Below are 25620 nucleotides of genomic sequence, written 5' to 3' on the forward strand. Positions count from 1 at the left end.
TACACTAAAATACCTCGGACAGGCAACTGACATGGAAACCTCACCTACTATCCATCCAATAGAAAGCCAACAATAGACTAAAACTACTAACTGGGCGGACTTAGGGATTTCACCTCTCCACAGCACCCAGAATACAAAACTGCACATAAAATTGTAGAATGGAGAAAATGGTAGGGGCCGACGTTGGGGAAGATCAGTTTGGATTCCGGAGAAATGCAGGAACACAGGAGGCAATACAGACCCTACGACGTATCTTGGAAGACAGGTTAAGGAAAGGCAAACCTCCATTTAGAGCAATTGTAGACTTAAAGAAAATTTTTGACAACGCTGACAGGAATACTCCTTTTGAAATTCTAAAAGTAGTAGCAGCAAAATATAGGGAGCGAAAGGCTATTTAAACCTGTACAGAAACCGCATGGCAATTATAAAAGGGGCATGAAAGAAAAGCAGTGGTTGAAAAGAGAGTGAGACAAAGTTATAGCTTATCCCCGATGTTATTCAGTCAGTACAGTGAGCAAGCAGTAAAGGAATCCAAAGGCTATTTAAACCTGTACAGAAACCGCATGGCAATTATAAAAGGGGCATGAAAGAAAAGCAGTGGTTGAGAAGAGAGTGAGACAAAGTTATAGCTTATCCCCGATGTTATTCAGTCAGTACAGTGAGCAAGAAGTAAACGAAACCAAAGAAAACTTTGGAGTAGGAAGCAAAGTCCAGGGAGAAGAAATAATAACTCTGAGATTTGCCGATAACATTGTAATTCTGTCAAAGGCAGTAAAGTGCTTGGAGGAGCAGTTGGATGGAATGGACAGTGTCTTGAAAGGAGGATTTAACACGAACATCAACAAAGCAAAACAGGGATAATAGAATGTAATCGAATTAAATCAGATGATGCTAAAGGACTCGAATTAGGAAAGTAGTGGATGAGTTGTGTTATTTGGGCAGCAAAATAACTGATGATGGCCGAAGTAGTGGGAATATAAAATGTAGAATGGCAATGGCAAGAAAAGCATTTCTAAAGAACAGAAATTTGTTAACATCGAATACAAAAGTGTTAGAAAATCTTTTCTGAAAGTATTTGTCTGGAGTGTGGCCATGTACGGAAGTAATACATGGACGATAAACATTTTAGATAAAGAGAGAATAGAAGCTTTAGAATTGCGGTGCTACAGAAAATGCTGAAGATTAATGGGTAGATCATGAGGAGGCACTGAATAGAATTGGGGAGACAAGAAAGCTGTTACACAACTTGACCAAAAGAATGGATCCGTTGATAGGACAGATTCTGAGGCGTCAAAGGATTATCAACTTATTGTCGGAGGGAAGGGTTGGAGGTGAAAATCGTAGAGGGAGACCAAGAGATGAATACAGTAAGTAGATTCAGAAAGATGAAGTTTGCAGTAGTTATTCGAAGATGAAGAGGCTTGCAGTGGATAGAGTGGCATGGAGAGCTGTATCAAACCAGTCTTCGGACTGAGGACCACAACAACAACATTATCTCATTGAAGAGCACATTCTAATAACGTACACATGATGATCTCTGCTACGAGATAATATAAATATTTATTAAATTGTGTCACAAAGTTTTAACGGCTGAAGGCCTTAGACAGGACGATACCCTATTCAAATTATTCATTCTAGTGGATGGTTTTACTTAAATATTCTCTGATTTTCACTGCTTCTTCCTTATCTTAATGCCCATTGTTTACAATTTTATTGCCTTCGTTCAACTTGGACAGGTTATGAACGATATAAATTTGTTTTATCCATACATTTTGTATGGATGTTGTCAGTTAAAAAAAAATATTTTAATGATGTGCTGAGGCGTCGTGGCAATTACACTAATCAAGAATGTATTGATGACATGTATTCTGTAATTACATTTTACTTTTGAACTTTGCTATAATTTTATGTGTAGTTTTGTATTTTGGGTCTATAATATGATTCTCAGAAGCTGTTGTACGTTGCTGCATTCACATGTGCTCGTGTGTTTCTGAAAACAATCAGCAGATAAAAAAAAACTTACGTATCTTGGCTTCAAAGATTTTCGACCCCTGAATATATTAAAAACGATTATTTATGCCTTTTCTCCACCACTACGTGCAATTCTATTGAAAATTTCTCTTTTAGTGTACACTTATCAGCCAGAACGTTATGATCACCAGTCTACTATCGATATAAATCCGCCTAGGCGATAGCAGGGTCACCTGGTGAGGAAAGACTGCTAGTCAGACACACGAACGGTGCATGTAGTATCAGTGAGTGAGCTGTCCGTGTGTAGAATCGGGAAGGTGCGCGATCTCTCTTGAGTTTCATCGAGGTCAAACTGTGATGGCCCGCAGGCTCGGCACGAGAATTTCGGAAACTGCATGACTTTTCTGCTGTTTGAGGATTGCTGTGATGAGCGTCTTCAGCATGTGGCGAAACAACGTTCAGATGTCGTTGTGCCAGGTGTCGTAGGCTTGGCAGACTGGTAAAACAGGGCACGTGGCGAACTCTGGCGGAGCTAACATCGAACTTCAACGCTCGCTGAGTACAAGTGTGTCTGAACACACAGTGCACTGAACACCCCTAATCGATGGGCCTCCGCAGCCAACGACCCATGCATGTACCAACGTTGACACGACGACAGCTCCAACTGTGATTGAAATGGGCACATGGCCACCGGCAGTGGACGTTGGTGCAATGGCAGAGCGTTGCATGGCCTGATGAATCCCGATACCTTCTTCATCATGCCGATGGAACGGCGCGAATTCATCGTCTTCAGGGGAGTAGCTCCTTGACATCTTTACCGTGGAATGGAGACAAACTGCCAGCGGCTCCTTTCTGCTATGGGGAACATACATGTGGGCATCCATGGGTCCAATAGAGCTCGTGTAAGGCATCATGAAGGCCAACGTGTACCGTTCATTTGTTGCGGGTTCCCGACGGTAGTGGCATTTTTCAACAAAATAATGCTCCATGTCACAAGGCCATATTGTAATTGAGTGTGAGTAAGTGGTTCGAGGAACACAAAAGCGAGCTCCAGTCGATCTGCTGGCCCTCAAACTCGCCAGATCTGAACGCGAGTCAACACATCTGTTGTAAGATGGCAAGAACTATGCCCCTTACATGAAGTCATTAAAGATCACCTAACTCACGCTGAGCGAACCGTAGGCTGAACAAAATGACCGACAAGGCACAATGCATCTTGTAGAGGGTATAATGTGGACGTATTGGAATAACTAATGTCGGGTGATGGCTTTAAAGTAATTCACACGACATGAAAACTTAGTAGAAACGCGTCGATTTACTGGAGGCTAGTTTACCCCGGGAAAGTACTCAGAACTGACCGTGGCCGCCGGGGGTGCGGCTAAGGGAAGCGACAATAGGCAGCTTATGGTGGCTCAAGCTCTGAGAAAGCGGTAACGCAGCGCGGCCTCCAGCCGCCTTAAGATGAGTGACAGCGTGGGTGATTGACCCCGACCCCATGCTGGTGTACCGGGAAGCAGCCGGGGAACTTGTACGCCTGTTGATAAATGTCCGTCGTCCCGTTTTCAGGGAAACATGCGGGAAAGCAGCGAAAAGTTACGGTGGAGCGGTCAACAGAGGTCTTCCGTTCCCAGACTGCCTAGAGTGCGGACGTGGTGTTCTTTACTCAGCTTGCCTGAGAAATAGTGAGCATCTCTGTAGTTTAGGACTTAGCAAAGGGAACGATTGAGCATGGAGATAGGAAGCTGTGGTTCAGCTATGTACTGAGCAAGATAGCTAGGGGTGAATAGACGAGCGCAGCCTTGCAGCACCACGAGGTCGGCCGACGTCCTCACAACGACGCCGCCCCGCCACGCTGTATTCGATGATATTGCGCCCGCTCCGATCACTGATTAATTTGTTGGATCACATCGGCAAAGTTTCCACGAGTGTTTCACGGACCGTGTACTGTAGAATTCTTCTCGCACTTCGCATTACGCCTGGGTCAGTCGATAGGAATTACTTTTTAGTATCGCACTTTACTCCACGCAAATGCAATTTATTACCACTGCCTGATAGGAGAGTCTTGTAATGTCATCATTGAAGGTCTTGAGTTAAAACAAATTTGTGCTAATCGACTGCATCTGTTTTCAATCAAGTAGTTGAAATCCCACGTCACTTTTTAAATTAATTTTATGTTCAACATTTGCATCAGGTGTTAAATAGCTGCATATAACAACAATGTGTACCCCTTTTTAATTAAAAGGGATCAATTCTGAATCAATTAATGTCAACACTGCCACCGCAGTTCAATCAGGAGTCACAGGGCCATATTAATTTTTTGCGTTATCCGGTATTGCGGCAGTTTTGCACTCTCTGTTGATCTGTTAGCCAGTGGAGAGAACACACGCCAAAACCAGCTAAGTGACGGGTGGAGTGTTACACTGTAATGTGATGAACGTGGCGTCTGAGCTCATCTCCCCACCTCCCCGGAATTTGCGGAAATTAAATGACTTGTGTGTGCAGATGTGATGCCAACTCTCTCCAGCGACCTATTAAGGCCTAATTGCTTCCATGCTACGACGCGTTACCGCTGTTATGGACATACCGGCTGTTACGTAGGTGGTCATAATGATCTGGCTAATCAATGTGGTAATAATGTTGTGGCTGATCAGTTTGCATGGCTGTAACATTGTCTTCTCTCTCGTATTCGTTTTCTCTAACAAGACTTGTCATTACTATACATTCATTTCTTCTTAAGAATTCAGCATTGTTCCAACGTCCGACGTTGTTCTCTAGGGATACAACAACAATGTGCCGATCCGTCGCCTCCCTTTGGCAGCTGCGACCGCCGTTGGCCACGGAAGACTCGTCTCGTTCCCAGTTACGCAGTACGTATATGAAAGAACGTAACATTTTTCGCAGGAACATTGTTTTTAGTTACATGCGCACCGATGGCACGAATCATGAGAAGGCTCAAATGGCTCTGAGCAGTATGGGACTTAACATCTTAGGTCACCAGTCCCATAGAACTTAGAACTACTTAAACCTAACTAACCAAAGGACATCACACAACACCCAGCCATCACGAGGCAGAGAATCCCTGACCCCGCCGGGAATCGAACCCCGGAACCCGGGCGTGGGAAGCGAGAACGCTACCGCACGACCACGAGATGAGGGCAATCATGAGAAGGTCTCGCGTAATTTGGTTCATTATTACCGTCATACGTGAGTGTCATGAGACAGTGAGTGCCCTCGTGGCGACACGTCAGAGGCGAAAAGCATCGATCGGCACCACAGGTTCCTCCATTTGTGAAGGACTAGAGTACACACTTTATTTGACTCTCTCTCTCTCTCTCTCCATCTTTTCCCATGTATATGGAAAAACAATTGAAATATATAAACAACGTAATCACTCTGCACAGAGAGAGGAATTCTAACGATAAGTTATTTGTAATCAAGAATGATGTCACTTGCCATCTGCATCCATCATGAAGTGACTTTTTGTTGCTCTCTAACGTACTTCCAGAAAATCCCTTAGTACGTAAATGTTGTTTGGCAAACGTCGCTCATTGTTGTTGTAACCGCTGGTGGCATCAGTTTGTCCGCAAGTTTTTATACTTCAAGAGTGAAAATGGACAGAAATTTAAGAAATTAGAATTTCGAGACCAAGGTAAGTCAAGAAAATTGTTCACGATTTCTTTTCAGTAGTAGGTACTAATAGATACGGACCTGGTAGCTTATAAATCGTGCAACAGAAACATTGTAGGTTATGTTTGTCGAGTAATGGCGTCTTTCGCTAATATCTATGGTGAAAATATGAGGGCGGCATCTGTCCCTATGAAAACGGACGTGACGCAGCCTTATTATGGGACAGATACCGCGATGCTTGCAACTCTAACAGGAGTCCATACGATTTTGTTTTACGGAAACATGTCGAGAAAACGCATTAAGACCACCACAGGAGAAAATGGAATTCAGAGAATCTTATACAGGTCGTGAGAGTAGTCGAAGAGGAAGGTAATGCTAAAATGAAAGCTTGAATGAAAAATATACCAGAACGAGCATTAAGGAGAAGACATGCTTCGCGCTATTTCAAGAAAACAGGGTGTGGACCATCGTCATAGTCGGATGACGATGCAGAAAGGAAATTAGTCGCGCACGTAAAGAAATTGCAAGCACGTGACTTTGCTCCCAAACCGCTAGACTTCAGGCCAACAGCTTTCAATTGAGCTGATCAGATGAGATTGAAAAATAAATTAAACGTACTAATGAAAATTACAGGGAAAAGTTAGCTTCTCAACTTTTTTAGAGAAATTCTCTCGTCCGACGACACATGAATGACACCATTCCAGGATTGGAAGACGAGTAGCAGAAGATGACCTTCATCGCCGGTGGGCTCCCAAGTCTTCAGACCCCACACCTTGTGAATATTATGTGTGGTGTTACGTAAGAGACAATTTTTTCCCCTACTCCTGACACTCTTGAAAGAATGTGAGATCACAGTGTTGAAGCTGCGAATTCGGTAACGAAAAACCAGTTGCTTCCATGTATGTCAGGAAATGAGCTACCGTTTTCATAGTTGTTGCGTAACAAATGGTGCTCATCCTGAATGCATAAAAATTTGAGCTTCTCACTTTCCGGGAACGTGAAAATTGTGTTTCTATCTTTTGCAGTTCTAAAGCAATAAATGTTTGAAATCTGTTCTTTCTTTTTGAATATCACAATATACAGTTCTAAAACTGGCAGTATACTTACAATGTGCAGCCTGTATTTTTGTAGGCCGTTCCGTCGATATTACTTTCGTCTACATATGAATATCTTTTCCGATATATCGAGATCCGATAATGACAATTTTTCAAATCGATATATCGATTCCCGTTTTTTTTTTTTTTTTTTTTTTTTTTTTTTTTTTTTTTTTTAAGATATCAGCTGTCCTAGTTTAAACACTGTTATTTACCGTCATGAAGCCGTAATCACGCCGGAAAATATTTCACGTGAATCACCCTACTACAAATGACATCTCCGCCATTGCACTGCCCTTTTATAACTTGTGCACGCGGTACTACCGCCATCAAGAAGGGACGTCGAACAGCTGTGCAGAACTATAGACCTATATCCCTAACGTCGATCAGTTGTAGAATTTTGGAACACGTATTATGTTCGAGTATAATGACTTTTCTGGAGACTAGAAATCTACTCTTTAGGAATCAGCATGGGCTTCGAAGAAGACGATCGTGTGAAACGCAGCTTGCTCTATTCGTTCACGAGACTCAGAGGGCCGTAGACAAGGGTTCCCTGGTAGATGCCGTGTTTCTTGACTTCCGCAAGGAGTTTGATACAGTTCCCCACAGTCGTTTAATGAACAAAGTAAGAGTTTATGGACTATCAGACCAATTGTGTGGATTAAAGAGTTCCTAGATAACAGAACGCAGCATGTCATTCTCAATGGAGAGAATTCTTCCGAAGTAAGAGTGATTTCAGGTGTGGTGCAGGGGAGTGTCGTAGGAACGTTGCTATTCACAATGTATACAAATGACCATGTGGATAACATCAGAAGTTGACTGAGGCTTTTTGCGGATGATGCTGTAGCATATCGAGAGGTTATAACAATGGAAAACTGTACTGAAATGGAGGAGGTTCTGTGACGAATTAACGCATGGTGCAGGGAATGGCAATTGAATCTCAATATAGACAAGTGTAATGAGCTGCGAATACATAGAAAGAAAGATCCTTTATCATTTAGCTACAATATAGCAAGTCAGCAACTGGAAGCAGTTAACTCCATAAATTATCTGGGAGTATGCATTAGGAGTGATTTAAAATGGAATGATCATATAAAGTTGATCGTCGGTAAAGCATATGCCAGACTGAGATTCATTGGAAGAATCCTAAGCAAATTCAGTCCGGAAACAATGGAAGTAGGTTACAGTGCACTTGTTCGCCCACTGCGTGAATACTGCTCACCGGTGTGGGATCTGTACCAGATAGGGTAAATAGAAGAGATAGAGAAGATCCAAAGGAGAGCAGCGCGCTTCGTTACAGGATCATTTAGTAATCGCGAAAGCGTTACGGAGATGATAGGTAGACTCCAGTAGAAGACTCTGCAAGAGAGACGCTCAGTAACTCGGCACGGGCTTTTGTTGAAGTTTCGAGAACATACCTTCACCGAGGAGTCAAGCAGTATATTGCTCCCTCCTACGTATATCTCGCGAAGAGACCATGGGGATATACGTATAGAGATTAGAGCCCACCAGAGGCATACCAACAATCTTTTTTCCCACGGATAATACGAGCCTGGAATAGAAGGGAGAACCGATAGAGGTACTCAAGGTACTCTCCGCCACACACCGTCAGGTGGCTTGCGGAGTATAGATGTAGATGTAGATCGGTATATGTGAGTATCGCTACCCCATGATTTATGCCCCATCTCAGTGTATGAAAACGTATCAGTGTTTGTTGTTAATTAATGAGACGTTTGTGGTGCTTTTTACGTCTGATCAGGTCACCAGGAACGATGCCAGTTCGATGACACTGTGGTTCCCTTTTCCCCAGCAGCGTTACTGTGGTAGATAAGGAATACGCATGTGGCCAAAGTGGAATTCAATTGAGAGCCTTGCGCCAGACTATTGAGCAACATGAATTTATAATTACTATGTCAAATCCATTGACAACACTTTCATTTACAAACATTTCTTGCCGTGGTCGTCACAAGAGCGACGACGCTGAGGAATCTCGCTGAGTCAGCCGCTGCCGCGCACGGTAGCGGATTCCCCGAGCGGCCGCCGGCGCCGCCCGCCTTACGCATGCTGATGGCGGCCGCTGATACCTCTCCCATTGAGTCGCGCCGGCCGCGTAATGCATTCAGGGCCGGCGAGAGTCGTGCCCGGGACAGCGCGGGGACGGATTTAGCGCCGTGCGAAAGTCGGCAGCGTGCAAATAGCGGCCCCGCGCATCCTCGTTTCGCAATGTCGTCACGACACGGCGCCGACACTGCGCCTGCACAAGGGACGGCGACGCATCGGGCCCTCTGCACTGCAGCCAATGTATCAGGGGGGGAGAGGAAAATAAACACCCCAAAACAACTGTCACTCAGAAATATGCAGGGCATCCATAATTAAAGTTCCAGTTTCAAAACGCTGTATGAAGAGGACCACTGCTCAGAATGAAATCAAATTTGTACAGCATATTATTGACACAGGGGAACACATGGAACAAAAAAAAGACCACATTACACCACTCGTACCGTTTAATGTACATGACTGCACAAGTTCGGCAGTCAACAGTTGAGGCACTGTAAGTTGGGTAACCCCATCCACCAAGGCAAGGTCGTAAGGCCGTGCCACATCGGATGGGAAAAATCGGCTTATATTTGTTCTGGGCCCAAAAGCCACATAAAAAGTAAAATGACTTCGGTTTTTACCTTTGTGAAGCTGGTGCAAGACGTAGTCTGTGTGCCTTTTCTGCCACAAGTTGAAATCGAGCAACAGCAAGTTTCACAACAGACCGGAGTATCACGTTCAGAATGTATTGCGGAATGCGTGCCATCAATTCACCTACGTTTGTCTTTGGAACACTGAACACATATTTCAGGATTTATTTAATTTTATTTATTTAATCGTATGGCTAGGGCCCCCGTTGGGCAGACTGTTCGCCGGTTGCGGGCTTTCAATCTGACGCCACTTCGGCGACGTGCAGTCGATGAGGATGATAGGATGATGATGAGAAGAGCACAACACTCAGTCCCTGGGCGGAGAAAGTTCCCCGACCCAGCCGGGAATCGAACCCGGTCCCTGAGGATTGACAGTTCGTCACGCTGACCTTTCAGCTACTGGGGGCGGACGTATGTCAGGTAACCCCCACACTCAGAAGTCAAAGAGAGTATGATCAAGTGATTTGCAAAAAGCACTCCGTCTTCAGGCCACAAGTGACGTACCGAGACCATCCGACCGCCGTGTCATCCTCAGCGGAGGATGTGGATAGGAGGGGCGTGGGATCAGCACACCGCTCTCCCGGTCGTTATGACGGTATTCTTGACCGAAGCCGCTACTATTCGATCGAGTGCTGAGTGCACCCCGAAAAATGGCAACAGCGCATGGCAGCGTGGATGTTCACCCATCCAAGTGCCGACCACACAAGACTGCGCTTAACTTCGGTAATATCACGGGAACCGGTGTGTCCATTGCAGCAAGGCTCTTGCCGCTGTAGGGACATAAGGGTTCATAGTTCTAGCACTTTCGAAATGCCTCTGCAGCAGCCGCTTCACTGGTGAGGCAATGTGCGGAGGAGCGCCATCTTGCATAAAAACGATGCTACCCACACACACATCCACTCTGTCGAGGGGTAGGAATGGCGTTGGTGCACCAAAGACTCTCACAGCCTTTACCAGCGACAGTGCAGGTAACAGAACTCCTCGAAAAGCTACGGACATGCATTAAACTATGCCGTTAGCCCGCATCACACAACAACCTTTGCAGAATGAAGTGGTACCGGTTGATGTGCGTGCAGATTTTCCGTTGTCCAGATTCTGCAGTTCTGCCTATTGGCATGCCCTGTTCACAGAATGTTCCACAGCCATTCATTGTCCACTTTCATGTGAGAAACAAATTCCATAGCGAACGTTTGTCTTTGTGGCAGGTCAACAGCAAGCAACTCTTGAATAAGGGTGATTTAGTATGGATTGTAGAGCAGGATGGTTCAAAATGGTTCAAATGGCTCTGAGCACTATGGGACTTAACTTCTGAGGTCATCAGTCCCCTAGAACCTAGAACTACTTAAACCTAAATAACCTAAGTACATCACACACATCCATGCTCGAAGCAGGATTCGAACCTACGACCGTAGCGGTCACACGGTTCCAGACAGTAGCTCCTAGAACCGCTCGGCCACTCCGGACGGCCTGCGCAGGATGTTTTGTAGGATTTTATTCACTGGGCTCGAAGGCATGTCCAACGTACCGGCAATTCCGTGTGCACTTCATGTTCGCACACCACCGTTCTAACTCTCTTGCAATGCTGTGGCCACATCTTCGGCAAACGTCGGCTCAACAGCTTTCCTTCTGCTACCGCACAGCACTACAAAACAACCAGTTTTTTCGAATTTTGTAATCATTTTCTCCAGACCCTCAGCATACATAGGACCAATACCTGTTTTCGGACGTTTGAGTGTCCGGAACTTCTGCAGGACTACTAGCACACAGTCATCATTCTTTTAAAAAAGCTGTACCAGAAGCGTACGATCCTTCATCGAGAGAGTCATGTTGGACGTATCGGACGCAACCTGAGGAACAGCCGTGAGCCGCGCTTCTGTTGATTTGGGTGTTCTGACGCTTACAGCGCCATCTATTGGTTAAACTGCCGTTAAACTGTTTTTTTTTTCCATAACGTTTCCTCCAGCGTCAGTAATATGCTTTTCAAATGTGACGTCATTCTGAGCAGTGGTTCTCTTTCTGCTGCGTTTTGGAACTGGAACTGCCTGTAAATTGCTGCCCATTAAAGTTGGAACGCCGGGAAGGACGGAAGTAAAGAAATTTTACCTGATGTGCTTATGCGGCATAGAAAGAAGAACAGATGATTAAATGTACACGTGATTTGGGGCTACATCGGGTTCGAAATTTAGTACGCAGCAGACCTGCACCACCAAAAGGTACAATGCTTCTAACTCCTCTGGAGATCAAGCATCGAGCTGAGAGAAATGGTTACATCATGAATGAAACGCGAATGCAGGCAATAACTGAACATTTATGTTATTGGACTAGAGGGTTACCAGCAAACAGAACACAGTATGTCATTCTCAACGGAAAGAAATCGTCAGATAGTACCGTACTTAGAAATATATGCTACCGCTCGCTCTTCGGAAGATCCGTAACTAAAGACTGGAATGTTGCACAAGTTACACTAATGCCCAAGAAAGGAGATAGGAGTAATCTGCTAAATGACAGACCCGTATCACTGACGTCGATTTGTGGTGGAGTTTTGGAACATATACTGTGTTCAAACACTATGAATTACCTCGAAGTAAACGATCTATTCACAAATAGTCGGCATGGATTAAGAAAATATCGTTATTGTGAAACACAAGTAGCTCTTTATTCCCACGACGTAATGAGTGCAATGGATAGATTCCACATTTTTAGATTTCCAGAAGGCTTCCGACACCGTTCCTCATAAGCGTCTCTTAATCAAATTGCTTGTCTGTGGACTATCGCCCCAGTTGTGTGACTGGATTCGTGATTTCCTTTCAGGAAGGTCACAGTACGTAGTAATTGACAGAAGTCATCGAAAAATACAGAAGTAACATCTAGCGTCCCCCAAGGAAGTGTTATAGACCATATGCTGTTCTTGATCTACATAAACGACATAGGAGACCATCTGAGCAGTTCTGTTAGATTGCTAGCAGATTATGAGTTATTTACGGTCTTGAAAAGTCACCAGATCATAAAAACCAATCGTAAAATAATCTAGACAAGATATTTGTATGGTGCCAAAAGTGGCAATTGACTCTAAATCAAGAAAAGTGTGAAATCACCCACATGAATACCAAAAGAAATTCGCTCAATTTACACGATAAATCACACAAATCTAAAGGCTCTAAATTCAACTAAATACTTAGGTATTAATTACGAATAACTTAAATTGGAAGGATCAAGTAAACAATTTTCGGGGTAAATCAAACGAAAGAGCAACTTATTAGCGGAACGCTTAGAAAGTGCAAGAGCTCTACTAAAGAGACTGCTTACACGACTCTTGTCCACCTTCATCTGGAGAACTGCCACGCGGTGTGCGTTCCGCATCAGATGGGACTTACTGAGGACACCGAAAAACATAATATGAAGGACAATCAAACAATTTAAAATCTGATAAACTGAGTGACAGTCCAATTCCACAACAACTGTTGATGTTTGTTTTCACTGTCATAAAGTTAAAAGAAAAACAGAGAGCTATTGCGGATCTGAACTTCCACTCAGTTTAATTTAGGCCATTTTACCATCTCTGATTTTAAATTGTGTAGTTGTCTTTCACATTATATACAAGTTTTTCAGCTGTGGTTGCCCGACCTATCAGGTTATTTGTAATACACCGAAGAAGTTCAAAGAATGGCAGCTCGTTCTGTACTACCGCGAAATAGGGGAGAGTGTGTCACGTACATGATACGTGAAATGGGGTGGCAATCATTAAAGGAAAGGCTTTTTCGTTGCTGTAGGATCTTCTCGTGAAATTTCAATCAGCAAAATATTCTGTTGGCGCCCAGCTAGACAGGGACAAATGACCATCATAATAAGAGAAATCAGAGCTCGCACACAAAAACTTAAGTACTCGTCTATCCAACGCGCCGTTTGAGAGTGAAGCTTGAAGGTATTTCGATGAATCATCTGGTAGGTACTTAATTGTGAACAGCACAGTAATGCCGCAAGGGAGTGTTGGTGGACCAATACTGTTCACACAGTATTTAAATGAATTAGTGGATAACGTCGGAAGTTCCACGTGGCTTTTCGTAAATGATTCTGGTAACTGACCTTCAACATAAACAAACGTACTGCAGTAAAAACCATTTATTCTATGGTTACACGATTGCACAATAATCAGTGGAAGCAGTCACAGACATAGAAGTTCTATGAGGAAGCGTACAGAGCAATTTGAAATGAGACTACCACATGAAACTGTTAGCAGGTAAGGCAAGTGCCAGACTGAGATTCATTGGAAGAATCTTTCCTGTAGTCCACCCGGAAAGGAGGTAGCTTACAATAGCCCCGTTCGACCAATACTTGTATGCTGCTTGTAAATCTGGTGTCAGACAGGACTGATAGACAAAATAGGGAAGATCCAAAGAATAGGTGCACATGTCGCTGCAGATGCACTTAGTAAGTACGAAAGCATCATCGAGATGTTTAGCTAATTCCAGTGGCAGACACTGCAAGAAAGACGTTCTGCACCATGTGTATGTATTGAACCAGGGACCTAGAAACGACGGAGAGGCTTCGTCCCACCGTAGCCTTCAATGGTTCACAATCCCACAACAGGCCACAGCAGTTCACCCATCCCACTGGCGCCTAACACAGAACCCAGGGTTATTGTGCGGTTCTGGCCTCAGTGGACCCACCCGCGAGCGTCTCGAACCAGACGAGTGTAATCCCAAACGTCTGAGTGGCAGAGTAATTATGCTGTACGCGTACGTCGAAACGGTGTTTGCGCAGCAATCGCCGACACAGTGTAGCTGAGGCGGAATAAGGGTAACCAGCACGGATTCGCCGAGGTAGAAGGAAAACCGCCTAAAAGCTATCCACAGGCTGGCCGGCACACTGGTCCCGACACTAATCCACCTGGCGGATTCGTGCCGGGGACAGGCACGCCTTCGGGAAGCAGCGCGTTAGACCGCGCTGCTAGCCGGGCGGGCTTTCTGCACCATAGTGTGGTTTACTGTTAAAGTACCGAGCCCGTACGTTCCTAGAAGAGTCATTTAATATATTGCATCCTCCTACGAAAATCTCATGGAGAAACCATGAGGATAAAATCAGAGATTCGAGCTCTCGTCGATACTATCCATCCAGAAATCGCTCTTCTCGCGAACCACCTGTCACTGGAACAGGAAAAGAAGGAAAGTCGATTGCGGAGTGGAGACATAGTGTCATTCCTCATCTCCTCTGCTCTACGCTACAGATCATGAATGATACATAGTGGCTGCCTAGTGGGTGCGTGCGTCTGGCAGTAACCCGTGACCAGATGTTTCAAATGAGTCAGAGATGTGTAAAATTTGCTGGCCAGGCCAACAACTTTCGATCGCCTTTTATATCGAGGTAGGTTAGGGCAACACATGTAACATGCAGTCGTGAGGTATCTTGCTGAAAAGTAAAGTTACAAGTACCTCTAAGACAGGCCACAACCAATGGCGTTGAAACGTCCCCTTAGAAAAATTTATACACGACTGTGCTTAAACTGAAACACAATTTTTTTTAGCGCAACGCAATCTGACTTCCAAAAATCCCTACAAAAGAATGGCCCTGACTAACATTAACCTATACGATTCACAAATCACTTACCTCACAAAAATCTTCGTTACTCGAACTACTGCAATATAGCGAGCGCCACTACTGCCAGCTAAATATAAGATTCAAACTACGGAAGTCACTAACTACTGATAGGGATAGTTAACAAATGGAAGATTTTAATAGAGAACAAACAATGTATTTACCTTAATAGTCATAATATATATAGCAGTTCATGACATCCAGTGTTACAAATTTCAAAACTCCGCCATCTCTCTCCCCACATCCACCACTGCTGGCGGCTCACCTCCAACTGCGCAACGCTACGCGCTGTTAGCATCCAGCTGGCGCTGCCCAACACTACAATGGCAGACAACAATGCAAACCAACGACAGACTGCACACAGCACAGCCAGCGATTTTCATACAGGGCGCTACGTGGCGTTACCAATAAGATAACCTAATCAGCCTACTTACATAGCCCCCACGATCCCCACAAAAAATTTTACAAATTGTTTTGGGCAGTGGCCAATACAGATTTGAAAAAAATTTTCATAATTACAATTACAAAGATATGAAATGCACACACTTATTGATACAATGTTGGTCAGAAGCTAAAATTTTCTCACAGTGCATAAAGACAGTCCTGATCGTTCATCACAGTAAAATAGCAGTGTTTTTGCTCCATGTCTGAGCAGTAAAAGAAAATGCAAATGGAAATAGTGGATTTCCATGCAGTCTTGAAGAAGTAGTGTTGTCCTTCCAACGATAAGACAGTGCCGACCCTTGACATGCAGACAGGTAATGGGCCACAACAGAGCAAACCCACAGCAGAGTCAGTCGAAGTTTTGAAGAATATTCGTAGGTAGGTCAACACAGAGTAGACCCATTGTAGTCCTGGTAGAGATTATGTTATTGGTGGGCCACCAGAGGTGCAGACCCACTGCAGTCCTTGTAGAAATAATGGTATTGGTGGGCCATCAAAGGTGAACACCCACTTCAGTCCTTGTAGAGATGGCCAGCAGCCATCTGTTTGACTGTGCAGGCGCACAATCACCATTGAAGAGTCTTGCGGATAATATAGCAAGTCCATAACCACCACTTGTGCACTCACAAAAATTGTTTTTGAAATGTCCTTAGAATGAGCAATGCTGTTAACCAGTCCCTTACTGAATTATCAACACATGTGCAAACACTAACAGTCCCTACTTCTCACATATTGTCCATATACTATGACCAACAGAAATGTGTGCAGTGAAATGATACTTAATTTGAAGAACTGGTGTCTATACAATTATAAATTTACAACATAAAAATACAATTACAAAGGCACAAAATACATCATTAAAGAACATAACAATACAGATAACATTTGTAGTAAAACGGGCTTTACAAAAGAATAGAAATAAACATATACATCAGTGTTACAGGAATTATGGCATAAGTAAATACATAAAAGATCAGAATAACGTTTGAAACATCAACTTCACACATGAGCATTAAAAAAAACAGAATAAATAATGTCTAAGCATATTTACAAAGAAAATAACATAGTATTTGAAAAATTCTAAAACATAAATCTTATTAGCTAAACACACAAAGACAGGAAAAAGACAAATACACAAGGTTACATAAACACACTGAAGAATAACACAGGAGGAAAGGACAGATTTTGTTTTCAGTGTAACATTTCCTCTTTCAAAAATAGTTTTTCTCCACTGTACACTACTTTTTTGGCCAAACCATTTTCTTATAGCTTCTCAATGCTTTTCTTCCAATTCATCATAGTTAGTTTCTTATATAGTCTATCCCCTCTTAAGCTAACTTAAACCTACTGAGCTCAGATGCTAAACTAAGGGACGACGCAATGCAGCAGCACAAAACAATTAATACAAACAGCAAAGACAAAAAAAAAGTTCAAGTAAGCAAAGCAAGCAGCAATAAATGTAATAACTTATATCTAAACATGACAAACCCACAAGCAGAAAAAATAGTACACAAAGACAACAACGCAGATAAGGGAAATGTATGTTCACATCTTAATGTCTATAAAATTAAAATGGTGCACCACTACTTATTCAATGAAATAAATTACCAAGTACTTGAAAAGAAAATTATATATACAGTTACTGTTATTAGTCTCTTCTTATTGCTCTTTCCATTCCAAAAGCTCCTTTTTCGCAGAATGTGGATCATAAAATAATTAATTAACAGATCTGTCGACAGAAAGTGTTCACATTAGCAAATGCATTTAATTTTATAAAACCAAAGCTGCAACACAGCTGGAAAACAGATATCAAATGAAATAAGCAACTATGGACAAAGCATAAAAATATCATTCAATAGTCATGTGACATTTTATAAGTTAGTAGAATTCTCTCAACTTTCGTAGAAAGACGTTTGTTATAATCAGGTGTCAGATGTAAGTATCTTTCTCAGTAATGAGCGTGTCGTATTTGCGGTGCTTTCTACAAAGGAATGTCAATAGAGAGGATAATGGCCTTTTTTTTTACCTGTGCCTCTGAAAGGCACACACTAATGGCTTTCTTTTGTCAGGTGGTTGTCGCGCAGCTGGGTGCCCACGACGCATTACATGCAGGTGGTCACTTAACTGTCTTAACGAAATATTTACGACACCAGTTTCCGCTACAGTGGCAGTCTCATGTAAAAATTTTCACAGGTCAAGAATTTGCGTTACACATCTGTAGAAACAAAATTCTATTAATATAACAGTGTCCAAAAATTTTTGGCGGCCTTGTGATACATTCACGCGTATACACACATTTCATAACTCTTAAAGTACGATTCTTGGTTTCCAACATCCTTTTTCACAAACCAGAGTCCCTAACCACTACTCATTATTCCTTATCTTATTACACATATGTATATTCGTCGACACTTCTTCAATATGTCATCATAACAGATACATAGCATAACTCATATAGCATCAGCTTAAACATACCTCAGCAGCATAATTCACATCGTCGTCGTAATAATAACATCATAACACCTCAGTCAAATCTCAAAAATGTCATGGCTTTCTGCAATAATTTCAAAGCCTAAAAAAAAAATTCTCTGCTCATGTCAAAAGTGTCATCTGCCTCAAAAGTACTTTAAAAATCATGATCTCATACCAAATATGTCATTCAAAGCTCTCATAGTATCACAATGGTTCCGAAAAAATATGAACAGTTCACAAAATACAACTTCGTAAGTGTGAAGTTATCCAATGGTGTAATTACGTAAACATCTGTCACTGATGTAGTAAAGTAAATGTTTGTCTCTCTCAGTTAAATGATCAGATAGCTGTGTAATTTATGTGTTAGAGAAATATGGTACCGATGTCTAAAGTTGTATAAACAAATACCATATTAGCTAGGGCTCCTTGTGCTTGCCAAACACATGGTACACAAAGTAAGCGTGTACCCCCCTGAGGATTAATGTAATTATATCCTCAGGTGTTACAGATTACTGCAATGGAATGAAATGTATCACGGAAAACCTTTGTATCATTGTACTTCAAATATCTTTAAAAATAAATGTTTTAAGTACAAAATTAATCACTCAAATACGTGTACTGTAGCGCTAAACTGTGCGTCTTGTTGTAAGATAATCTCTGTGCTGTGGAAGTGTCGTAGTTATCGTCCTCCGAAAACTAAGTTCTGCAGAAGTCAATGTACTTACCTCATGATAAACAAAAGTGAAATGCTTTGCGTATAGATATCTTAGTTATTACGCTTATTGCCGTGATGAAGAAAGTACTGTGCTGTAACGTATCGTTGTGCTACGGAAAAGGCTGTCTCATTGTAGCTATACCACAAAAGTTACTACTAAAACATGTTTTACTTTCCAGAATAATTCAGAAACACTGTGCAGATATAAAACAGAAACACCGCAAAAGCAACATTGTAAGTTGTCACTCATTAGTAGCGTCGTGATATAATCGTGTAGCTGTCAAATAAACTAACCACTGTGTCATCTGGTATCTGTCAGAAAGCACGTTAAATCCATAATGTATTTTCAAGTAAACCAAAATGTTGCATTAAAATCTCATTAGCAGTCCTGTTATATGTTCTAAGTATGTAAGCCTGATAGTCGTTATGTAATCGTGCAACTAACAAGCAAGAATGTATACACACAATAACACTGTGTTGTCTGTTCACTATAACAATGCAATCGTAAATACTGTCTAAATAAATTCTGTAAGTTCTAGACTGGATAGTTAACTTCAAAACATTGTTGCATGTTAACAGATTCTAAGTCTGACAAAGCATACTAGTAATGTGAAGTGAAAAATTTTATATCAATGGCTAAATTAAATAGCAGACCATCTCTCAATAAACGGTTTTACATGTGAAATGTGGTGTAAACCGTTACTCTTCCTAGTATGCAGAGTTTCAACTTCAACGCATTTATCATGTGGTATCTAACTTTCGAAGATTTTCCTCCATTGTGTGTAACTTGTGAAGATTTTGTTCCATTGTGTCTAACTTTTGAAGAATTTGTCTCATTTGTTTCTGATTATGTTCAAGCATTGTGTCAAACTTTTGTAGCCTTTGTTGCATTTGTTGCATTAACTATAATAACAATGCACTGGTGTCTGAAACATGTTCCTCAGTGCTATTCAGCACTGCATTTGAACCGACAATATTCGCAGTTTGAAAAACAGAAAATGTGTCTTGACTTATTTGAGAAAACGGTGAGGACGCAAAACCTGAATGTACAGTATTTGCAATATTGTGTCCTATCATTTCGGAATCCTGAGGCGAACTGTTGCCGACCGATCGATCGATAACTCTTTCCTGTTCACTAATTGTTTCACTGCCTTCACCATTATTTGCAACCCGCTCCATTTCCCTATGCACAATTACCAAATTACTACTTTGAACATTAGTTAATTCATTACATGGTGGCGCTAACACACTGCTTTCGTCTTCACTGTCATTTTTCAGTTTACTTTGGAGCCTAGTATTACGTTTTTCACACGCCATTATTGTCACAATATTTCACACGACAACACAAAAAAAGCACAATTTGAAAAGCAAAAATAAGAGAACACATTAACATATCACTGAAAATACTATCTAGTTAATTGCAAGCGCAGCTGCGAAATACTTGGTGCAAACCTACATGAATGCCACAACTGTTTTACTGTACAACAATGAAAAACTACAACTAAAAAGGAAATTCTCTCAATAATTACACGCTAGCAATAAACAAAAGCTACTCTAATTACACAAACAACAAGAAAAAAATCAGAAGATTCCAGTGAGGTATCCTCGGCTAAGGGTCGACATATGAAACGTCCCCTTAGAAAAATTTATACACAACTGTGCTTAAACTGAAACACAATTTTTTTTAGCGCAACGCAATCTGACTTCCAAAAATCCCTACAAAAGAATGGCCCTGACTAACATTAACCTATACGATTCACAAATCACTTACCTCACAAAAATCTTCGTTACTCGAACTACTGCAATATAGCGAGCGCCACTACTGCCAGCTAAATATAAGATTCAAACTACGGAAGTCACTAACTACTGATAGGGATAGTTAACAAATGGAAGATTTTAATAGAGAACAAACAATGTATTTACCTTAATAGTCATAATATATATAGCAGTTCATGACATCCAGTCTTACAAATTTCAAAACTCCGCCATCTCTCTCCCCACATCCACCACTGCTGGCGGCTCACCTCCAACTGCGCAACGCTACGCGCTGTTAGCATCCAGCTGGCGCTGCCCAACACTACAATGGCAGACAACAATGCAAACCAATGACAGACTGCACACAGCACAGCCAGCGATTTTCATACAGGGCGCTACGTGGCGTTACCAATAAGAAAACCTAAACAGCCTACTTACAGCGTTAACACGTAAGAAACTGTGGGTGTCAGTTGTAGGTGGAGCATACTGCTATGATGCATAAAACCGAATTCTGGAGACCAACATAGTGAGGAACCTTCGGGAATGATCATCATCATCATCCTTTCAAGGAATAATCCTGGAAGGGATTATAACTCTAAAGTATAATCTTCGCACCGGTTGGTGGAGAGGATGAAACACTGTAGCGTCAATAATTCACGGACATGACTCATAACTGCGTAAGCTGTTAGTTAAATACTGACAGGACGCAGAGAGATAGGAGCAAGTACCATAAAATTGCCAAAATGTGCATTAAGAGCAACAAGCTGGATGCATACTCGGCTCCTGAAGGCAGCAAATTAACTTCGCGTCTGCACGACGTTGGGGGATGCGACGAAAGTCCGTCTTACCAAACCCGCGGAACGTGAATACGGTAGTCAGTGGCTGCAATGGCTGGAGAATGTGATTTCAGCCTTCACTCTGTACTTAATGCTTGAATAGGGCCTATCTTCTAGTGTCAGCAAGGCTCGTCTGCTCAGTCATCTCTTCTGTCCTAACCTGACCTCATCAAAAGCCTAAACTGAAGAGGTTTGCTCTCTGAAAATCGAAAGGGACGTTCTCCTTCTGGTCGCTCTGGGACGTTTCTGTTTTTGATCAGAGCAGTGGTGGCAAAGATTTTTAGCGCCGACCAGTAAAAAACTCAAGTGAAGGTGTTAAGCACTTTCCTACTATCGTAGATTTTCTCTTTGAGAACCAATAGGGATCTTAGGGCTAAGGAAGTGAGAAAATCTCTCCCACTCCATGCCACAATTCGAGAAAGGGCCTATCAGATGCCCTGCACATAAAATCCGTGAAAAATCGTGGGCTCTCCAGAAAACAACAGTAAGCCTCCAGAAAACAACAGTAAGAGTATTCTCAAAACAACAGTGACGTTACTTGGTGTAATTCGTCGATTTATTCAAGCCTCTCATTACAGCCATTAGAAGAAGAGTTCTCGTTACCGAGAGAGTGTGATGAGTGGAGGGCTTGCTCGTCGCAGTCAGTTTGTGGAAGTCCTTGAGGGCACTATGGATGAATCACTGCCAGAAACGTGTGCTGTGTTCACCGTGTGACCAACACGGCACCTTGTGATGTAATCAAGCCTGATATACATTTAGAACCCTTCGATACCAATGGGTATCGATTATTTCTTTTATGACAGAATGAAAGCAGTTTATGGTGGTTTTGCTGATGTGAGTAATAGGCATCGTTGGACGAGCAAGTTTAAAAATGTTGAGGCAGGAACATCTGACCCGCGTGACAAACAATGAGTTGGACGTCCTGTGACAGCAACCACAGAGTTTCACAAGCAAAATGTTGACAGATTGATTCAGGACGATCTTCGTATCACTCAGAGAGAAACTCCAAGCACAATCGGCATTTTACAAGAACGTGTGGACCACATTATTGCTGTACTTGGCTATCAGTAGATTTGTGTACGATGGATACCCTGGGTGCTCGCTCACTCCTGAAATGGAAGGGTACAGACTTGAAAATTGCCAGGAACACCTCTCGCGTTACAAGAATGAAAACGCACACAATCACCATAAACTGCTTTCATTCTCGGATGAATCTCCTTTGGCACGACACCTTCTGCTGTCAAGAACACAATGACTGTACGTTGCTTAAATCGCATTGACCGACCGTCTGCGCGGGGTTCCACACTTAACACTGTAACAACACAACCGTTCAATGCTAACGTTCAAATGGTTCAAATGGCCCTGAGCACTATGGGACTTAACATCTAAGGTCATCAGTCCCCTAGAACTTAGAACTACTTAAACCTAACTAACATAAGGACATCACATACATCCATGCTCGAGGCAGGATTCGAACCTGCGACCGTAGCGGTCGCGCGGCTCCAGACTGAAGCACCTAGAACCGCTCGGCCACTGTGGCCGGCCAATGCTAAGGCTTCCCGCCAACTGAAGCTGTACAGAAGAGGCTACGGAACAAGCTAGTACCTGCCGCATACCAAGCTGCCAACTGTTGAAGAGTTACGAAGGTGGAAGCATTACTTTTCAGTCAAACCTCGTATAAGAGATGCACAAGTGATAACAGTTGTCAAAAGCACATATATTTTTTATAGCGGGAGTAGTTTGTTCACAAGCTACACAAGGCATGTAATTTTAAATGTAAATAATACTAGAAAGGTGGTAATCATTCGCAAGCCATTATACGAGTCCTAACGTCTCCTGTGTAAAGTTATCTGAGACAGTATAGGATGCACAGGAACTGAAAAAACGATCTCGAGTTACGAGATCGTTTTTATAAACCAATGATTACAACTTTTTTTTCTTTTTTTGCTGCTTGCGGTTCCTCTGTCAAGCATTATGAATTTTCAAAATAACGACATTGCACAAAACTGACTGAATTTAGAATCTATATTTTTGTTTTTACATTTTCGGCCATTACAACATACCATCTGTAATTGCATATCATTGTAACTCTACATTTGAAATACTTACAATTTACGAACAAACAGACTAGAACTCAAGCGAAGTTCAGATAACACACAGAACTCTGTTTTCAGGCCACAAGTGGCCGATCGGGACCATCCGACCGCCGTGTCATCCTCAGCTGAGGATGCAGATAGGAGGGTCGTGTGGTCAGCATACAGCTCTCCCAGTCGTTATGATGCTTTTCTTTGACCGGAGCTACTGTTCGGTCGAGTAGCTCCTCAGTTGGCATCACGAGGCTGACTGCACCCCGAAAAATGGCAACAGCGGATGGCAGCCCAGATGGTCACCCATCCAAGTGCCGGCCACTCCCGACAGGGCTTAACTTCGGTGATCTAACGGGAACCGGTGTATTCACTGCGGCAAGACCGTTGCCAAGTTAACACATTGCTATGAACAAATACACAGCGTCTAAACCCTAAATTGGACAAACGTTAAATGATAATTGTTATAGAACAGTAGTACTTGTGAGCACAATCACCACATTCTTACCATATATAGTCATTTTGAATACACATGACTTCTAAGGGGATAGTGGAATAACCAAATAGTTTTTTTCAGTGCAGATAACATAACGTTTATATTTTGATATACAGGGTTTAAATTTTAAGTTGACAAACCAGAATAACTCGAAAAATAAGCTCCACACGAAAAAATGTGTAGCCTCCAAAGTCGATTAGTTTTGGGTGGGAGAACACCGAGGGGGAGAACACCGAAAAACCTAACATCAGGATTGATGGTAACGAAGTAGATGAAGTGAAGGAATTCTACTCTCTAGGTAGTAAAATAAGCAATGACGGACGGACCAAGGAGGAAATCAAAAGCAGATCACCACTGGCGAATAGGGCATTACTAGCGAAGAGAAGTATCAAACATATGCCATAATTTGAGAAAGAAATTTCTGATAATATACGATTGGAGTATAGTACTGTCTGATAGTGAAACATGGACTCTGGGAAAACCGAAACAGAAGGAAAGCGAAGCATTTGAGATGTGGGGCTACAGACGAATGTTGAAATTACGTAGGCTTATAAGGAAAGGAATGAGGAGGTCTAGCGGAATCGGAGAGGAAAGGAATACTTGGGAAACACTGACAAGAAGAAGAGACAGGATGATAGGTCATCTGTTAAGACATTAGGGACTGACTTCCTTGTTACTAGCCGGCTTCGGTGGCAGTGCGGTTCTAGGCACTTCAGTCCGGAACGGCGAGACTGCTGCAGTCACAGGTTCGAATCTTGCCTCGGGCATGGATGTGTGTGATGTCCTTAGGTTGGTTAGGTTTAAGTAGTTCAAAGTTCTAGGGGACTGATGACCTCAGATGTTAAGTCCCATAGTGCTCAGAGCCTTGTTACTAGAGGGTGCTGTAATTCTTCATAGAAGGTTCTAAACTAATCATTTTCCTTCTTTCGGTGCATATTGTGGCGTTGCCTCTTCTCAGTTTCAGTCTGACTGGATGTATACTTTCGCTTATGTATATGTAATCTTTGATCTCTTTTTCCCACCTCTTATGCAAGAGTAATGGCACACCTCTGCTTGCTCTGTAATTTTGTTCGACGCCTCTATAGAACATAATGTAATCGCATACATATTTATTATCCCTCATTTTAATTTTTTTTCCTGTGATTGTTACAGAATCGATATTCCTGTCTTTCAGTATATTTGCTAGTTCTAACCCTTTTTTTGGGCGTGTAATGGCTGTACGTTACGTACAGGAGAGGATGAAAGGCGAGTTTTGTTGCTCCTCTAAATAACCAGAACATATCGACTAAGGGAGATAACTCCGAAAGAAAATCCTGCTCCTGCGGGGTGGAGGCGTAGACTTCTCGGCTCTTCTGGCGAACATGAACTTTGCAGTCATGGAAAGGGAGCTCTCCCTGGCATGGTATTTGTTTGAATAAAGCGGCAGTTGTTACTATCCTGTTCTCAGCAGCTTAAACAGATCACATGTGGACTTAAGACCACTCACATCCAAACTTAGGGTGACCGTTGTTTAAGATTAATGTCAGAGGAGTGGGGGGAATTGCTTAAACTTAGGACAGCTGGACTTCAGCTTGGGCAAGTGGTATGTGACGCCATGAGAAACTTGTTGGCCATCATGGATCTTGTACTTAGAACAAGTGACCTGACAACCATGACAGCAAGTGCCTCCACGTTTGAGTGAATAACAGCCTGGGGAAAAGGTGTTAAGCGCCTTTCATGTCGCTCAATGTATTCCTACCTGCAGGCTGAAAAACATTTTCACTGAAACTAGTATTCTTTGTTTACTAGAAAGGTTTGGACCTGCAGGGTAAACTTTTGCCTAGAACTGATAAGGGGGGGGGGGGGCG

At 42.5% G+C, this 25620-nt stretch overlaps 1 pseudogene; it reads right to left on the reverse strand.

Moving 5' to 3' along the window:
* Positions 1–23551: 23551 nt before the first annotated feature.
* Positions 23552–23669, reverse strand: LOC126356667 (5S ribosomal RNA; annotated as a pseudogene).
* Between the last annotated feature and the right edge of the window lie 1951 nt (positions 23670–25620).

The sequence above is a fragment of the Schistocerca gregaria genome, chromosome 3, assembly GCF_023897955.1.
Source record: "Schistocerca gregaria isolate iqSchGreg1 chromosome 3, iqSchGreg1.2, whole genome shotgun sequence".
Lineage (NCBI taxonomy): Eukaryota > Metazoa > Arthropoda > Insecta > Orthoptera > Acrididae > Schistocerca > Schistocerca gregaria.